Raw genomic sequence first — 6,860 nt, forward strand, 5'->3', positions numbered from 1 at the left:
GATCTTCTGACACATCCTGGCTAAGTACCTTTGGTCAAGACTTTTAATTTCTCAGAGCAATAAGCAGTTCTCTACGACTATAAGTTTTATCGAAGGTACATACTTGTATTAGTAAAGAGAATTTCCTCACCAGACAGTTCCCTGTGCTGATGAAATCATAATTCTAATACCTATCTCTAATTCTATGACTGAAAAAGTGGCGGATTATTCATGCAGTCAGCCAATAAGCATTAAGTACCTACTATGTGTTAGACACTATGTTAACTGTTGAACGTAGCAAGAATAAAGCATGATAAATGAGTTCTGCATAGATATGCACAAAATAATAATAGACATAGAGGAAAGTTTCTAGCTGTAACCAAACTTATCCAAATCATTTTTTAAAATGTTAAAGATGATGAGAGATGTGAAATTTTTTTTTGCATTTTTCTTATTGCAAACAAAACTCGCTGTGACACCTAAATTCATTAAATGGAGTGCATTGTTAATTTTCATTTCTTTATGATGAAGAAACCCCTAACTTGTATAACCTCCAATCTGAACCTTCCTTGGACAAGTCTAAAGTATCATGTATACAGTGGGATTCAACAGGCCTGGCCTTGAAAGAAACAATTAAGTCAATCAAATTGGTCTTTTGCAACCTTCATCTCTGCTTTCCATATTTATTTCTTGTCCTGTTTTCTCAGGGCTCTCTGACAACCTTGCAATGTGTTTGCTTTTTTACATTTTTACAAACCTAGAACAGTCTTCAGAAACTCATATCCTGAGCATCCTGAAACAGGTGGGTTTTTTGAAGTCTCCTGCCTTTACTGCCTGGCCATTGCACATAACAAAGAGGGGACAAAGGGGGAAAAAAGCCAAATGTGTGATTTTAGATAGTGTTCAGGTTTCATTACCTTGATCCTGATAAGTGGGGAAAGTCCTTAGTTTTCCCATAGAAAAACTGAAAATATTCACCAGATATACAAGGGCATCAGACACACCTCCAGCAAAAATCCCAAACATGTCTAGATTGCAAGGAATATATTCTTAGTAATATCCCGAAAGTGGAAAAAGCCAATCTTTCATTAAATATTTCAGTGTATTTGTAATCCCATGCATGTGAGTATCATTTCCAAATGGGCAAATGGCAGCCTGGCCACTCCTGTGGAATTCTTGTCCATAAATCCTTGATAATGAGGATCTGCCTAGCAATTGGAGCTACAAAGGAGGGAAAGGGGAAAGGAAGGGAAGGGAATCAATAGATTTATAGATAGCTAACTGCTAAGTATCTATATTATATAAATGTAACTGGTTTTCTTTGTAATTCTGTGTATTTTATTTTGTGTATTTAAACACATTATTCCAAAAAGGAGTCCTTCGGCTTTACCAAACTGGCAAAGGGGTACATGACACAAAGAAACTTAAGGACTCCTGCTCTGGGTTTTTCAGCTTTCTATGGAAACCAGCATAACACTCAATAGATTCATCTGTCATAAAGAGACCTGAGTTTCAATTGATAAATGACGAACAGAAGCAGCTACACCCAAAGAAAGAACACTGGGAAACAAATGTGAACTATCTGCATTTTTGTTTTTCTTTCCGAGTTGTTTTTACCTTCTGAATCCAATTCTCCCTGTGCAACAAGAGAACTGTTCGGTTCTGCAAACATATATTGTATCTAGCATATACTGCAACATATCCAACATATATAGGACTGCTTGCCATCTAGGGGAGGGGGTGGAGGGAGGGAGGGGAAAAATCGGAACAGAAATGAGTGCAAGGGATAATGTTGTAAAAAAATTACCCTGTCATGGATTCTGTCAATATAAAGTAATTATTAAATAAAAATTTAAAAAATTTTAAAAAAAGATTCATCTGTCATGCTTGCTATGCCTCCCCTCTGCCAATTAATTTCTCTGACTTCCTTCAAGAGTTAGCTCAAATATCATCTACTCCAGGAGATCTTTCCCAACCCCACTCACAGTGACTAAGCCCTTCCTCTCCCAGGGTATCTTCTGTCTTCTTATACACCTTAGTACTTACTTATTTACATGTTGTCTCTACCATTTGAATTTAAGCTCCTAGAGAAAAAGAACTGATTTTGCCTTTCTTTGTATTTCCAGAACTTGACAATGTCTGCCACACAGTAAGCACTTAATAAATGTGTATTGACTTGGCTTGATGATGACAAGAATTCCACATTCCTTTTTTAGTCATAACATTGATGAGAACTTTTATGTCATTTCCTGCATATGAGTCTTTTTAATATGCCATGGCACAGTCATACAACTAGACATCACTTTCAATTTGGATTTTTCAGAGATCGTGTGTTCATAGACATATACCATCACTTGGAGACTGTTAGAGTTGAAAAATAGACAATTGCTTAAAGGAACTGCTTGAGATCATTCTAAGTCCCACAGAATCCCCCGTATGCTTCCTTGTAGCCAAAATCTCTTTTTCCTATTAAATTCTGGGCCCAATTTATTGTCAGCTTGCTGTATCTATTTAGGATTTGTGAATTGAGGGATTGTCCATCCAACTGCCTATCATAATCTGCATTCCTTACCCATATGGCTTTTCTTTTGTATATTGCTTGGCCAATCTCCTTTAAGTGGCCATGGAGCTCATTGAAAGATTTCTGTAATATTCTAGGATTTGAATTATTATTCCTATGTCTTAGGGCAGCGAGGTGGTTCACTGGATAGACCATCAGACCTGAATTCAGGAAGACTTATATTCTTGAGTTTAAATCCAGCCTCAGATATTCTTGAGTTTAAATCCAACCTCAGAACACTTACTCACTGTGTGTCTCCAGGCAGGTCAATTAACCCTGTTTGCCTTTTTTTCCTCGTCTGTGAAATGAGCTCCAATATCTTTGCCAAGGAAACCCCAAACAGGATCACAAAAAATAACAAAAACGTGACTAAAAACATCTGAAAATATTCTCTATTCTAAATATCTCAAGGGAATTGTTATCAATTAAATGCAGTAAGTATTTAATAAGCTCCTACTATATACCAGGAAGTATAAGGGCTAGAAATACAAAGACATAAAATATAATTCAGCCCCTGCCATCAAAAAGTTTATATTATACCAGGGAAGACAATAACTCTTCCATTCGGACCCTGTGCAGAACCTCTTCTATAAACACTTTAGATGAACATAGTTCTTTCTGTTTTATGATCCATTTGATTAAGGTAATCAGAAAGTCATTGAAGAAATCTAACTCCGTGGTTCCATCTATTCATGAATTTCTATAATCTTAACTTATAAATGGCAAGACTTATTATTAACCTCCTTTAATTGTGTGTTTTGCTTTTACAGAACCAAATGCCATTGTACCATTAACAATGAACACATTTAAATTTTGTATGGCTATGAAGAAATAGTCTATTGTATAAAATCAGCCTCAAAAGGCTGCCTTTTCCCTTCTCATCTTTTCATCAAGAATAATCTTAATATGTACCAGGACCATTCTTATATAGATCTTATAAAGATGAAAAGTATTAGTATGGATTGGAAGTTACTCATTTTATCTGGTATGTAAACAGATTTTTGCATGTTGCTTCCTCATTAGACTGTGAGCTTCATTAAATCAAGTGCTATTCCCCCCCCCCCTTTTTTTTTCCTCAGCTTTTAGCACAGTGCCAGGTATCTATTAAGTGCTTAATAAATACTTGTTGGCTTATTGATTTAATTGTGCTAGTCATTGGAAAAGATATATAAATTGCTTATTTGAATCATCTATTTCCCAAGGTTGTTGTGGAGCTCAAATGAGATTCTTGTAAAAATTTTGCTTTTCAATGTAAGATATTTTATTAAATGTTGCGTTATTGATATGTTCATTTTGCATCTGCTCCCCACCCCCAGGAGCCTTTCTGGGTGCTCTAAATGTAGGAGGTACTTAATAAATGTTTGTTGAATGAACAATGAATGCACATTTTAATTTGTGTTGTTAATAACTTGACTGTGACTTCAAGACCTCTTGGGAAGATATAACTAGACAATAGTGTGTCTAAAATTGACCTGGGGGTATTTAAAGGTTGGCAAATTCAATAGGAGTCAACTGAAGTCAGCCAAGAAAATTAATTCGGTCTTACAGTATAGAGGCATTGCTTCTAGGAATAAGTCATCGTTCTGGTGTCAGACCAAACCTAAAGTACTGTGTTCAGTTCTAAGCATCATGTCTTAAGAAGAACTTTAGAAATCTACAAAGCATTCAGTGGAGAAGAACCAGGATGTTAAAAAACCTAGAATTCCAGCTATATGAGGATTCTCTGAAAGAACGTTTGCCTTTTTTTTCAGCCTTAGAGAAGAAAAGATTTAGAAATAATGTGACAGATATTATCAAGAATTTGAATGATTATCACACAGAAAGGGGATGGGAATAAAAGTTTATTAAGCATCTGCTATTCACCAGGGACTGATAAGTGCGGAATGGAGTGCTAGACCTACAGTCAGGAAGACTTATCTTCCTGCTTTCAAATCTGGCCTCAGATATCAACTAGCTATGTGACCTTGGGCAAGTCATTTTAACCTGTTTGCATTAGTTTCCTCATCTGTAAAATGAGCTAGAGAAGGAAAAAAGCAAACCAGCCCTTACTTTTTAAAAATTAATTTTAATTAATTTTTATTTTATTTTATTTATTTATATTTATGTAGTTATTTTGTATATTTATTTTTATTTTTAATTTAGCCTTTTATTTTTTATCTAGTAGAAATCTGCCAGATGCCTTCCCAGCATTTAGTAACACCGCCTACTCCCCAAGAATTAAGAAATGCTCCTTTTTCTCTCTAACTTTCATGCAGCTTCTCTTTTATCGTGGTAGAATTTTTTTAAAAAAGGAAAGGAAAATTACATAAGGTCATAATACCATTGATCGGTGTGTGAAATATAAGATTACTTTTTCCCAGTTTAACCCAACAAACAATCTCTAAAAGAAGATATGTATATGTGACAAGAGAACTCATTAAAAGCAGATTGTGATTAAAAAGTCAATGAGCATCTGAGTGGAGGTCACTGGAAAGAGATCTTTGAGAGAGCGATGGCACCAAAATTATTTATGTGCCTAAAGAGAACATGAGAATTGGAGAAGAATATACTTCTATTTCTACCAGAAAGACAGCATTGAATAACTCCAAGCACTCAAAAAAGGGATGACCAGTGGGCCATCCTAGCCAGTCTCTTCTTCCCACAGTAACTAATTTTTTTTGAGGGATGAGGAATTCTCTCAGTCAAAACTTTACCTACAATCACAGTATCTAAGTGCTGGAAGAGACCTCAGGTGATCTAACCCAAATTATGCCTTATAAGAACTAGTTTTCTAACTCCCCTTCCCTCTTCTTAGCTCTTGGGAGCAAACATTCCAAGTAATTTCTTCCAGATCCAAGGCAACTTTAATATATGCTAGATCCAACTGATACTTTTAATGAGACCTTAGAACCCAAGACTGAAACTCTCATTTCCTTTCCCAATTTTTCTTCGATCTCTCTTACTTGATTTTTAAAATTCTTTTTGAAATCTTCCAAGAAAATCTTTTGAGCAGTCATGTTCCCCTTTAAGGCTTTACATGTAGACAGTTTACCATTGCTATCTACTTCTGGATGTGTGTTCTGATCTTCCCTGTCTCCATAGTAGTTTTCTATGGTTAGGGCTCTCTTTACTCTTTTGCTCACTTTTAAAAGTTGAACTCTGTTCCTAAAGGACAGGGGACGCTGTCCCAAGCTTTTTTTAAGCAGAAGGGCAGGGGCCTCTCACTAACTTTCTGTGATGGATCCATTGGTGCTGCTGCGTTTTCTATTGAGAGGGATTGGATTGGCCTAGTCCCTCCTGTTATGTCAGGGTTTGGGGGCTCACAATTTACCTTCTGTGTTTAGATTGGAGGTCTCACAGTGGGCTGCTAAGCCAACCGGCCTCTGAGCCAGGACAGAGGGGCTAGCACTGCTGGTCTAGCTTTGGCTGCTAGATTCCCATGCCTTGGGCCAAAATTCCCCCCTGCCCAAGGGAGACAGACCTTTCCTGAGGTCCTTCCAAGATATCTTAAGCTGGAAAATGGTTTCACTCTGAATGTTTTTGGGTTCTGTTGATTCAAAATTCATTCAAAATCTTAATTTAGTGTTGATTCTGGGAGATACTGGAGAAAGCTCAGACAAAGTACTTGATTGTCTCCATTATCTTGGTTCCACTCCCCAAAAACTCTTCTTATAGTCAAAAGTTAAAGAAAAATCCTGAAGATATTTTTGACCTAGTGCATTTGTCGTCATAGATTATTATTTTCATTGTTGTTATACTGTTTAGATTTATAAAAACTGAGAGGCAGAATCACATAGTAGATGAAGAGCTAATTTGAAACCAGAAGACTTGGGTTTCAAAGCCCACTGTGACACATTAATAGCTTTGTGACCCTAGAAAGATAGATTAGCCTCCCAGAGCTCAGGGGAGGGTTTTCTTAAACTTTTTCCACTTGCGACACGTTTTGCCCCAGAAATTTTTATGTGACCCCAGATGTATAGGTATATAAAATAAATATACAAATCAAAGATTTACTGATTATAAATCATAATTTTGCAATCTTCACATTCAATTACGAGACTTTAAATGGGGTCAAGTTCACAGTTTAAGGAAATGTTCTCTTCAATTTGGAACTATGTCCAAAAGGTTATAAAACTATGCATACCCTTTGATCCAGCAGTGTCAGTGTCACTGTTGAGTCTGTATCCCAAAGAGATTAAAAAAAAAAGGGAAAGACAAAATTTTATCAATTATAGCAAGTAAATGATTGACAAAAAGGGCTCATTATCCTCTAAATGATAAAAGAGGAAGCAGCCTTTTCCAGAGGTTTGTATGCCCTTGGATAAGAGGTAGTCTGGCAGAG

The sequence above is a fragment of the Antechinus flavipes genome, chromosome 2 (genome assembly GCF_016432865.1).
Source record: "Antechinus flavipes isolate AdamAnt ecotype Samford, QLD, Australia chromosome 2, AdamAnt_v2, whole genome shotgun sequence".
NCBI classification, from domain to species: Eukaryota; Metazoa; Chordata; class Mammalia; order Dasyuromorphia; family Dasyuridae; genus Antechinus; species Antechinus flavipes.